This window comes from Vipera ursinii (genome assembly GCF_947247035.1).
Source record: "Vipera ursinii genome assembly, chromosome: 11".
Classification (NCBI taxonomy): Eukaryota; Metazoa; Chordata; class Lepidosauria; order Squamata; family Viperidae; genus Vipera; species Vipera ursinii.
This window is the reverse complement of record NC_139524.1, coordinates 12,098,319-12,110,823: the sequence shown is the minus strand read 5'-3', so window position 1 is coordinate 12,110,823 and position 12,505 is coordinate 12,098,319. Positions and strand designations below refer to the sequence as shown.

The window sequence follows — 12,505 nt, the reverse complement described above, 5'->3', positions numbered from 1 at the left end:
CAGGTTTAGTATTGCCTTCTTTTCATGCTCTTAGACTATTCTATTGTGCTATTGCAAGCCTCCAGAGAACTATCTGTCAATATTTAGTAAACTGCTCTCAGATGCTCAGGGCCCTTGGGGTGCAGCGGGATATGAAATTTCAACAAAAGAAACATCTTAGCTCTTTGAAGACTATTTATCTGTAAGATTATGTGTGCATACCGGCTTAATTTGCTTAACTAATGCATACAAGTGGGTATCCTTGTTGCAGGGCTTGTATAATTTTGGATAAACTCTCACAATACCTCCACAGGAGGAAAACCCCAATTTGTAGGCCAAAATTCAGAATCCAACTCCTGCTTCCTGGCATATGTGAACTGTGATGATCCCCCTGGGAAATTCAATTAGCTGCTGATTTCTACAGCACTAAGCTTAGAAGAACGGCTCTCTTTTCCCATGATATAACAATGAAAGCAAATGCCATAATCGGCGTGCTAGCTTTTAAACAGCCGCAAAACTCTTTTGTTGTATTTTTGCAACAGACAAGAGAGGGTGACCCAGTCTGGAAACTGTCCTCAACGTAATTAATGTGTAATGAGAAATATGAAGAGAGGAAAAAAAGCTCTCGTGCCACTTTGTCAATTCTATTGCAATGTCAAGATAAAGGAGTACAGGTAATCAAAAATTCGGAGCAATGATTAAAGATTAAAGAGGTATGTAAACATCCACATTTGCCTTTTTTTTAGTACATTAGATTTTAGTGGGATTACAGTACATGAGATAAGCGGGAAAAAGGGAGTTTCTGAAAAGCAGTTTTAGGAAATAAAAAATGGAAAGCAGTGATTCACAATATAATTTTTCTAAAAAAAAAAACAACCCTTGAAATTATTCAAGCAAGTCACATGGAATTGTCCAGGGGATTTTCCCTGGTCTTACTACTTGAGCAGGGGTTGGACTAGATGACCTCCAAGGCCCCTTCCAACTGTTATTCTGTACTGGTAAATCCTCGACTTACAATCATTCATTTAGTGACTGTTTGAAGTTACAGCAGCAGTGGAAAAAAGTTACCGTTTTCCACACTCAACAACCATCCCTAGGGTCAGGTGATCAAAATTTGGAGACATTTGATAAGTGAATTTTGTCCACCCCCCTTTTGTGACTTTTCTTACCATGGCTTACCCAAGGTTGTTAAGTGAATCGCCGTGCAGTTGTTAAGTTAATAACATGGTTACTAAGATGGGAAGACGGTGAAACTGGCTTCTCCTTTCACTTTGCTCATCAGGAGGCAGCCCGAGGGGATCATGAAGCCGTCATAAATATGAGTCAGTTGCCAATTGTCTAAATTTTGATCATGTGACCAAGGGGTTCCAAAGCGTGAAAAACGGTCATAAGTCACATTTTTCAGCGCCGCTGCAACTTCGAACGCTCGCTAAATAAACTGTTGTAAATTGAGAATACTTGTATCCGGTTTGAAATAAAACTGCATCCAGCTTTGGTCACCACATTATAAAAAAAGACGTAGAGACTCCGGAAAGAGTGCAGAAAAGAGCAGCAAAGGTGATTAATAGGGCTGGAGACTAAAACATATGAAGAACGATTGCAGGAATTCGGTATGTCTATCTAGTCTAGTGAAAAGGAGGGCTAGGGGTGACATGATAGCAGTGTTCCAATATCTAAGGGGCTGCTACAAAGAAAAAGGGGTTAACCTATTTTCCAAATCACCAGTAGAAACAACGGATGGAAACTAGTCAAGCAGAGAAGCAACCTAGAACTAAGGAAAAACTTCCTGACAGTTAGAACAACTAACCAGTGGAACAACCTGCCTCCAGAAGTGGTGAATGCTCCAACACTGGAAATTTTTAAGAAGAGACTGGACAGCCATTTGTCCGAAATGGTATAGTGTTTCCTTCCTGAGCATGGGGTTGGACTAGAAGACCTCCAAGATCCCTTCCAACTCTGTTATTCTGAGTACAAGATAAACTTTGTGGTCTGTATGGATTAGAGGAAATTATCAGGGCTACAAATCGGAAACTGGACAGTTTCTTTCCATTTTAAATAATTAAAGTTTGGGAAAATTAAGGACAAAAGAACAGCTTGCTTTAAAGGGTTCTACTAAGAAGGAAGCAATGACTTATTGAGATTATTTCTCAGCCACTACCCTTGAAAGACAGTCCCTCTGTAATAACTATTTTGTGGTTATTAAAGGGATTGGAATATGATCAGGTCTGACCAACATGGGACACAGGATTGCATCAGGATTTTATTAGTTTCACAGATAGAGGGGCTGGAACAAACGCCACAAACTGAGCTGATGATTGCTTGCCCAGTTTTGTATATACTGCATGTGTCTTAAATTATATGTATTTTGAACAACAAGAAGACTCTAGAACACCAAAAAAATGAAAAGCTTCATACATTGCTCTAAGCTACCATTTAATTGTGGTTTACTGGATACACAAATCAAACTGGGTTTACTTGTTTCTGAACAAAACACAATTCAGCTTGATGAAAGGCTAAGCCATAAGCTATGGTTTGAAAACCACAAATTCCAACACGCTAATGCTTTTTTCAACCCAGTGTAAGCAATCTTCATTTTCCATGCATGCATCTGAATGGCTGGGATAAGATAGCAAAGCCTCTTTGCATTTATTTACCTTCTCTAATTCTCAACTGTTTGGCTAGGTCTAAACTACTCTTAAAAACTTGGAGCATTTGAATCTCTCTTCTTCAGCAAATAAAATCCAAGGATAAATGCATTACCCTATCTGCTTACTCTATTTTGTTCACCCTTTCCACCTTGCTCAGCTGTTCATCTATACATTTGATGAATTTGCCATCTTATCTACCTAAAAAAATTCGACTTGCCATTCTACTTGCACAACCCGCCTTTAAAAGCCAGAACTGGACCGTGGTTCGGCCTTTGTCTGCAGGTAGAACGAATCAACTTACAACGGAAGGCAAAGCAGCCCTCAGAAACCTAAAAAAGGACCAGACCATCGTCATCCTACCTGCAGACAAAGGCCAAACCATTATGATTATGGAGAGAACACAATACCTACAAAAAAGCAAAAGAAATCCTGGAGGACAAAGAAACTTACATCCCTGTGAACACTAACAGAATATGAAAACTAGACAACCAGATCAAAAGAATCCTTGATGACCTCACTAAGAAAGGCCATATTACCAAAGAGGAACAGTTGTGGATGAGAAGCAGAGGACTCATTCTCCCACGCTTCTATTTGTATTTGGACGCCCCCAAATACACAAACCTGGCATATCCCTCTGTCCAATTGTATCCCTAGCAAGGACCCCCCAAATACAACATTGCAAAAGAGTTAACAAAAAAAACCTAACTTAACCTAACTGAATACTCGAAGATCAAAACACCCAGGATTATGGATCTCATAAACGTCTGCTTGTCTACATACTTCCAATCTAATGGCCAAATTTACCGACAAATTAAAGGGACACCTATGGGATCACCGCTTTCAGGACTGAGGGCAGACATCTTCATGCAACGTCTAGAAGCCATAGCACTTCCACAAATATAACTGAAAATATGGATCAGGTACGTAGGCGACACCTTCACCGTAATAAAAAAAAGGACCAATTAGAGCAGGGGTCCTCAACCTTGGCAACTTTGACGTGTGGACTTCAACTCCCAGAATCCTTGGCAACTTAAAGACGTGTGGCTGAGGAATTCTGGGAGTGGAAGTCCACAAGTCTTAAAGTTGCCAAGGTTGAGGACCCCTGAATTAGAAAACATCCACAGAACCGTCAATAACATTTTTAAAGGAATCCAGTTTATAGAGAAGAAAAAAAAACAATTCACTACCCTTCCTGGACATCCTGATCAGCAGAGACCACAATGGCAAAGTAGAAACGCAAGTCTAAAAAAAAACAAAAAACCATCCATACTAACCAGGTACTCCGCTATCAAACACACTGCAGCCCAAACACACTGCAGCAACCTGGACAGGGGAAAAAGGAAACACATTCCAACAAAATGAGAGCCTTGGTGGAGCAGTGGGCCAATGCCTCCTTAAGTAACACCAGCTGCCTGCAATTAGTGCAGGTTCGAGTCCCACCAGGCTCAAGGTTGACTCAGCCTTCCATCCTTCCCAGGTAGGTAAAATGAGGACCCAGATTGTTGGGGGCAATAAGCTGACTTTGTAATAATGCCGCTTGGGGTGTGTGTGAAAGCCCTAATAAGCAGGCATATACATAGAATGAAGGCTACTGCTAAGCTTGTAAGCCGCCCTGAGTCTTCGGAGAAGGGCGGGATATAAATGGAATTAAAATAAAAAAAATAAAATAAAATGGATATCCGTGCAACTTTACCAAAAAGTCCTTGACTGCTCAAGCCAATACAGCCCAAGCAACAGAAACCCCAAAAAGAATTAAACTGCCGTACATCAGGAATCTCTCAAAAACCGCAGATAAGACTACTACAACCACATGGAATCAGCGTGGCACACAAGCCAACTAAAGCCCTTCAAAACATCCTAAGCAACCCCAAAGACCCAACAACCCCAGAAGAAAAAAGAGGAGACATCTACAATACACAATGTAAGAATGCAGCAACCACTATGTGGGGCAAACAGGTAGAAGACTGGCAGAAGGCATCCGTGAACACCAACTAACAGACAGAAGATATGATGAAAATTCTTTAATTTCACAACATACGGACTGTTTTAGCCATAGTTTCAGTTGGGAAAATGCGACCATCCTAGACCAAGCCAAGTCCAAAAACGCCAGGGAATTTCTAGGAGCCTGGCACTCTGACAAATCAGCCATCAATAGACACACAACATCTATAGACTATGCAAAAGAGACAATCAACCAGCCCAAAAGGGAACAAAAAGACCCAAGGACCTCTCCACCAGCAATCAGCACCCAGATCAGCATAGAGCAGGGGTGTCAAACTCAATTTCATTGAGGGCCGCATCACCATTGTGGCTGCCCTCAAGGGGACGGGTGGGTATGGCCAGGTTGGGCGTGGCCTACTGGGTGGGCGTGGCTAGAGTGCATATGGCCAGCTGGGTGGGCGTGGCCAGCTCTACATCATTCACATCAAGGGTGCCTATGGGGGCCTGGGCAGGAGTGGGACAGATCTGAGGGTCTGTGGCAGAAGGAGGGTCTCTGGGCCAGGGCCAAGGCAGTGGGGGCCGTTCCCTCACTGTTTCCAGGATGGCTTCACGGGCCGCATGAAACCACTTCACAGGCCGGATCCGGCCCCCGGGCCTTGTGTTTGACATGTCTGGCATAGAGGTTCTCCAAGATTAACTTCAGACCAATCATCAAGTAAACACCCCACCTCCCCAATCAAGGAACTGCCAAACAAGTCAACAGCAAACAGCCCACCAAGGGTTTCCAACTGGGGGTGCTTGCACCGGGTACGAGACGATATTCCAGTGTGTGTGTGTGTGTGTGTGTGTGCGCGAAAACCTGGATTGAGAAGTTTCAAAATTGTAGTGTATATGCATAATTCGTTGTCATTATTTCCAACTTTTCTAAGGGCAGCAAGAATATCTCACAAGTGTTCTAGGGGTGCGGGGTATAGAAAAGGTTGGGAACCGTTGCTCTACGACCACCCCCACCCACACAGACAGGCAAGACACCAGAATATAAGCTGAGAGCAGTCCTTCCTAGCACTGATGATGTTACCTAGTTAGGGTAATGAAACGGCTGAAAGAGAAGAAGCAAGCTCAGAGCGCATCAAGGACCCCTCATTTCAACCCTGAGCTACAATTATTCTCCTTATTGATTAGGGAATTGGAGGCTAAAACATACGGACAGCGGTTGCAGGAATTGGGTATGTTTGGTTTAATGAAAAGGACTAGGGGTGACATGATAGGGCTGTTCCAATAGTTAAGGGGCTGCCACAAAGAAAAGGGGGGGTCAACCTATTTTCCAAAGCACCTGAAGGCAGGACACTGATCAAGGAGAGAACCAACCTAGAACTCCTGACAGCTAGAACAATTAATCAGTAGAACAAGTTGCCTCCGGAAATCATGGGGGCTCCAACACTGGAAGTTTTTAAGAGATTCGACAGCCATTGTCTGGTATAGGGTATTGTGTTTCCTGCCTGAGCAGGGGGTTGGACTAGAAGACCTCCAAGGTCCCTTCCAACACTTGTTTTTCTGCTTTGCAAGTGGTTTGCCAAGTGAGCAGAGGAAGGGCACAATTCACAGAAGCTGCCCGATACTGTTCCTTAATTCTATTTCAGACATGTCAAACACAAGGCCCGGGGGGCCGGATCCGGCTCGCGAAGTGGTTTCATGTGGCCCGCGAAGCCATCCTGGAAACAGTGAGGGAACGGCTCCCACTGCCTTGGCCCTGGCCAGAGACCCTCCTTCTGCCAGAGACCCCCAGATCTGTCCCACTCCTGCCCAGGCCCCCATAAGCACCCTTGATGCGAAAGATGTAGAGCTGGCCACGCCCACCCAGTAGGCCATACGCACTCTAGCCACACCCACCCAGTAGGCCACGCCCACCCAGGCCACACCCACCCGGCCCCCTGAGGGCAACCGCAATGCTGATGCGGCCATCAATGAAATTGAGTTTGACACCCCTGTTCTATTTTATCTTCCTTTCTTCAAAGGAACTCAAATCATAATCTACGGGTCACCTTCCTTCCTCTCTCAACTTCATAGCCACCATTAATTTGACTAGGATGAGAGCAATAACAACTGGGCCAAAGAGCTTCAGTGGAGAGAGGAAAGGACTGGATGTGACTCTTTTCCCTAATGCTGCATATTACAGGTAGTCCTCAATTTATGACAATCGGGACACCAGATTTTCTGTTGCTCAGCAAAGAGGTTGTTAAGTGTTCTATGTCTAATTTTACAATCTTTTTCTGCTGCAACCATTGTAAATACATACCAGTTGCCAAGCACCCAAAACGTGATGCTGCCATAGTCTTAAGCGTGAGGACCAGTTCTGAGTAATTTTTGTCAGGCCACTGTAACTTTGAACAGTCATTAAATGAATAGTTGTAGATTGAGGATTACGTGTACATCTCTCAAGAGATGAATAAGAAAAGCCAAGAGTCACCATGTCAGATGGAAGAGGGATAGGGTGACAACTCCACCATTAATGAAATACAACAGTATTTCTCAACCTTAGCAACTTTAAGATGTGTGGACTTCAACTCCCAGAATTTCCCAGCAATATAATTTCTTTTTTTACATAATGTCAAATTGAAATCCGCTTTTTAAAAAATTTCAGCTGTAAGAAATCTACTTTCCCTGCATACAACATATACAACTGGCATACAGCCTAGCTGAAGCTCCATCTAATGCTTGCAAGAATGAGATCTTTGCTAGCTAGTGTAGATCCTACTCAGAGAATCCACCCTAAGAATGTCCTAGGGGGGCAAAATACCCCTACGTGCCATTTCACACATTCACCAACCGCCAAAGCATATCATCATTATTATTATTATTGCTACCGCTTGGCATCCCTACAGATAAAACCTGAACTGTTCCAACATGTGCATTAAAAACACAGAGAAATTCCTCATCGGAACAAAAAAACATTTCACCAGGGCATCGGAGATTTAAAATGTTGATTCTAAAAGAAAGGTATGCTGGAATGGAAGAAACTCAGCCAATTTCTATTCCGTCCAATTTGTGGGATAAAGACAACTGTGCCCGGAGGGAAGGTTTTCGAGTCTGCTGCTCGCTTGACTTTCCAGACCTTGCTTTTGCAGGGAGAGAAAGAAGTCTGCCCTACATAGCAAAGGGTTTTCTTCCCATCCAATCTGTCAAATAATAAATCACATCAATTAAAGCAGGGGTCCCCAACCCCCAGTTCCGTGGAACAGTACCAGGCGGTGGCATGCCAACCACCGGGCTGCACAAACAAGCAAAGCCCTATCTACGGGATGCAGGCAGCACGCAAAACCACGCAAAACGGAAAAACCTCTCTCCACGTCATCGGTCCCTGGTGCCCAAAAGGTTGGGGACTTCTGAATTAAAGGAATCTCTTTGGGATCTGCCAGTGGCTTCACCGGAAGCCCTCTTAGAGAGCGGAAAGGACAGACTGACGGCCTCGCCCTCTTCAGATCTGCTTGTCAACACGTCCTGTTGCCACCAACACCACTTTGTCCCTGAAAGTCAGCTGTTCCTGTCCAAGGCTTCCAGATTACGTCCCAGATATAAAACATTTGCTCCAAACAGCTGACACCCCCTTCCTTGCCCAAATCCTGGACGTTCCTCCGAGATAAGTCAAGGCTGATGCAAGCTGAAGGGTAGGGCATGCCCTTAAAACGACACACACACACACACATTGGTTCAGGAATTCAAAAGCCGGCAACGGGCAAACTTCCTTCCCACACGAGGGAGACCTTACACCCAGAGGCGCAGGCTCTCGTGCCCTCCAAAATAGGGAGCTTTGCACAACGCTAGTCCTCAATTATAATGACCTCAAACGAGCCTAACATTTCCGCTGCTAAACAAAGCGGTTCTTAAAGGGACCTTTGCCCTATTTTACGACCTGTTCAACAAATCGCTACGGTTGTTAAGTGAATTATGTGCTCATTAAGTGAACCTGGCTCCCCGCCCATCCTGCCCCCACTGAGTTTGCTTGTCAAAAGCCAAGTGGGAAAGTTACAGATGGGGATCGCCTGACCCCCACAAATAGCTCAACTCTCATAAATGCGTGCTCGAATTTTGATCAGGTGACCATGGGCACGCTGCAACGGTTGTAACCATGACAACCGGTCAAAAGTCACTTTTTCTGTTGTAACTTTGAAGGGCCGCTAAATGAACAGTTATAAGTTGAGGGCTACCTATAAGGGACAGATATTCCCAAGTAGAAGGTGTTTATTTCCAGCTAAGCCCAGCCACCAAGTTGCACATTCCCACCTCCAAAGTAAGAGCGTCACGCTTTTTTCCGTGAAGCTTCCTGCTATTCTCACGAGCCCACTCCTTGCACAGATTTCAAAGCAACACCCCCAAAGTACATCTGAACAAAGGTGGGTCGCTTTTTAAGAACAGATGCAGGATTTGGGTTTGGCTAGTCCAAAGAAAAGAAGGACCAGAGGTAACGTGGTAAGTGGTGTTCCAGTATCTGAGGGGCTGCCACAAAGAGGAGGGGGGTCACGTTATTTCCCAAAGCGCCCGAAGGCAGGACAAGTAGCAACGGATGGAAATTAACCAGGGAGAGAAGCAAACTGGGATTAAGGAGAAACTTCCTAACAGTCAGGACAATTAACCAGTGGAACTCCTTGCCTCCAGAAGTTGTAGGTGCTTCATCGCTGGAGGTTTTTAAGAAGAGACTGGGCAGCCATTTGTCTGGAATGGTATAGGGTCTCCTGCTTGCTTGTGCAAGGGGCTAGACTAGAAGACCTCCAAGGTCCCTTCCAGCTCTAATGGAGATTTAGAATAGAATAGAATAGAATAGAATAGAATAGAATAGAATAGAATAGAATAGAATAGAATAGAATAGAATAGAATAGAATAGAATAGAATAGAATAGAATAGAAAATATAGAATGGAATAGGAATACGAACAGAATAGAGAATAGAATAGAATAGAATAGAATAGAATAGAATAGAATAGAATAGGGGAATGGGAATAGAACAGAACAGAATAGAATAGAACAGAATAGAATAGAATAGAATAGAATAGAATAGAATAGAATAGAATAGAATAGAATAGAATAGAATAGAATAGAATAGAATAGAATAGGGGAATGGGAATAGAACAGAACAGAATAGAATAGAACAGAATAGAATAGAATAGAATAGAATAGAATAGAATAGAATAGGGGAATGGGAATGGGAATAGAACAGAATAGAACAAAATAGAATAGAATAGAATAGAATAGAAATCGGTCTTGAAACAAGAACTGACCCCAGCCCAGCTGTATTCCCGTCTTTCTTGGGATGCAAGGGCTGTTTACAACCCAAAGCCTCCACTAAATTTTGTTACTCGCATTCTTTCCGCAAAGTGGTCCCCGGGCCAGCTGAAACAACCAAGGAAGACTTTAGAACTTCAACCGCTATGAAAAGGAAGACCCCCCCCCTACCCGCCCACCCACCCACCCACCCCGGGGAAAAAAAAAAGGAAATCAGATCCCAAGAAGTGAAAAGGTTAAAAAAAGAAAAAAGCGAACACACTGCCAGGCGAGGGTTAGAGCTGCCGTGTCATCCCAAAACAGACCTGTTACCGTAAGTTTTGCAGCCCTGCAAAACTATCCTCGCCATCTCCCTGACCCCCCCCCTTTTTTTTAAGGAAGTTTCCACCACGAGGGGAAAAAACCAAGTTTGTTTCTGGGGCACCCTGATTTCCTGTTCCCAAAAGATCCCTTTTGTTCTGCTATTAATTTTAACAGCTTGCCAACCTCAGAAAAGGAACAAAGCTTACAGCTAAGCTAGAAGCGCCAACCGGGCCCCCGCCCCACCCCGGCTGCCTTAAAGCCCAAGCGGCACCCGAAAGAAGCAACTGAACAACAAAAACAAGCCTACCAACCAATTCTGCACAATTTTTTTTTCCTGTTTGCTTCACCCCAGATTAACTTCACTGGAAGCTGGAGTCCAGCGCAGCCTATCCTTTGCACCAAGCTCCACCTTTCTGCAAGATGACTGGCCGCAGTGGCAAAACTCCACCCTGTTTGCAAAGCTTATAATCCTAATTGGTAAAGGCTAATATCTATTATTTAAAGAACTTTTTCCTTGCTAGCAAGATAGGTTCAGCAGGTTAAGGCAATGCTGAGCAGGCTGGGTTTCTTAAAGGTACAGTGCAGGCACGCAGGCAACTTTTTCGGCAGGCGGGGGTGGTGGGGGGGTGTGCAAAAACACACAGTGTAACACCCACCCGCAGAAGAGCAAGGCCGGCCTGGGAAAAACAAGTTTAATTACATTTGGGAACTGTCCTGGCTCTCAGCAGGGGGATGAGAGCAAGGTGAAGTCACCTGGAAGGAAAAAAACAACAACCTGTGTGAGATTGAGGTCGAGCCTGTTGTTATTAAGTTGGTTGTGGAGCAAAAACTTTTGCAAGTTGCAAAAAAAAAACAACAAAAAAACGAAACACACCCGGTGGAAGGCAATTGATTTATGTGGGCACCTTCGCTCTTGTTTATTTTCAAAGACAAGATCAACCTTCCCACTTGCAAAATGCTCAGGCGCCACCCAGGCTGTTTTCAAGTCGACCCACGAGGGGAGGGTGCCCCGCCACTAAAAAAAAACAATACAATATTTCAAGTTGTATTTTCCCCAGACAGCGGAGGAAAACGGCACAACCCATCAGGATCTCTCACGGTTATCAGACTGTAAAACAAGCACCACCGCAATGGGGCCCAACGTTTCTGTTGCTAAGTGAGGCAGCTGTCAAGGGAGCCTTGCCCCGTTTTACGACCTCCCTTGCCGCAGTTGTTAAGTGAGTCACGGCACTTGTTAAAGCGAGTCACACGGTCGTGAAGGGAATCTGGCTTCCTCATGGACTTTGCCTGTCCGAAGGACGCAAAAGGGGGTCGATCACACGACGCCGGGACACAGCAACCGTCATAAATATGAGTCAGTTGCCAAGCGTCTGAATTTCGACCACGTGACCCTGGGGATGTTGTAATAGGAAAACCGGTCGTAAGTCACTTTTTTCAGTGCTGTTGTAACTTTGAATGGTTAGTAAACAAACTGCTGTTAAGTCGAGAGCTCCCTGTAATCTTTAAGAAATACTCAGATTTGTTGGAAAACAGACACTGCGAACAAATTCTGGGAAGAGAAATTGTTTCAAGTTTTTTTTATTATTATTGCTGTTTTTGCGTACAGGTATTCCTGGACTCACAACTGTTCCGTTTAGGGACCGTTCAAAGTTTGGGGACTGTTCAAAGTTACAGTAGCATTGAAAAAAAAAATGACTTATAACTCTTTTTCACACTCACAACTGTTGCGGCATTCCCAAGATCAAGTGATCAAAATTCTGACTCCTTGCCACAGATTCATATTTATGATGGTTGCAGTGTCCCGGGTACATGTGATCCATAATAATAATAATAATAACAACAACAACAATAATAGTAATGATGATGATGATGATGGAAAGGACCGTGGAGGTCATCTAGTCCAACCCCTTGCTCAGGCAGGAAACCCTTCACCATTTCAGACAAATGGTGAAGGGTTTCTTTTGCAACCTTCTGACAAGCAAAGTCCATGGGGAAGGCAGAGTCACTTATAACAACCGTGCTGCCAACTTAAGCTCTGGGGCAGGAAAGGTGGCAAAACTCACTTAACAAATGTCTCACTTAGCAACATAAAATTTTGGGCTCAACTGTGGCCGTAAAAACCGAAGAGTACTTGTCCAGAAAATTGGAACGCTGGTCTAGATTCAATGGTGAGTTTATCTTAGGAAAATGCTTTCCCCGGCTGACTTAAGGAGAGTCAGTTAGGTTAAAAATGGGTGTCAAGAAATATAACGAATGAATAAACAAAAGATCACAAAAGAAACACATTTTCCAGCATCCATTCTCGTGCTTTGTCTTACACACAAGGCAGAGGGTTCAGCTTCATGAGAAGCTGAAGTTT

General features: G+C 44.0%; 1 protein-coding gene across 7 annotated transcripts in view; it reads right to left on the bottom strand.

Annotated features, from left to right (window-relative positions):
* Positions 1-12,505, bottom strand: part of ZFAND6 (zinc finger AN1-type containing 6) — a 53,796-nt gene that overhangs the window by 27,207 nt on the left and 14,084 nt on the right. The window contains exon 1 of one of the 7 annotated variants that reach the window (XM_083371386.1): positions 10,458-10,537. The exons of 3 other annotated variants lie outside the window; for them this stretch is intronic. The gene's annotated coding sequence lies outside the window, so the exon portion shown is untranslated. Of the gene's footprint in view, positions 1-6,864; positions 6,884-7,905; positions 7,973-10,453; positions 10,538-12,505 lie in introns of those variants that run through there. 3 more of the 7 variants (XM_083371387.1, XM_083371392.1, XM_083371390.1) reach the window with 3 other exon arrangements.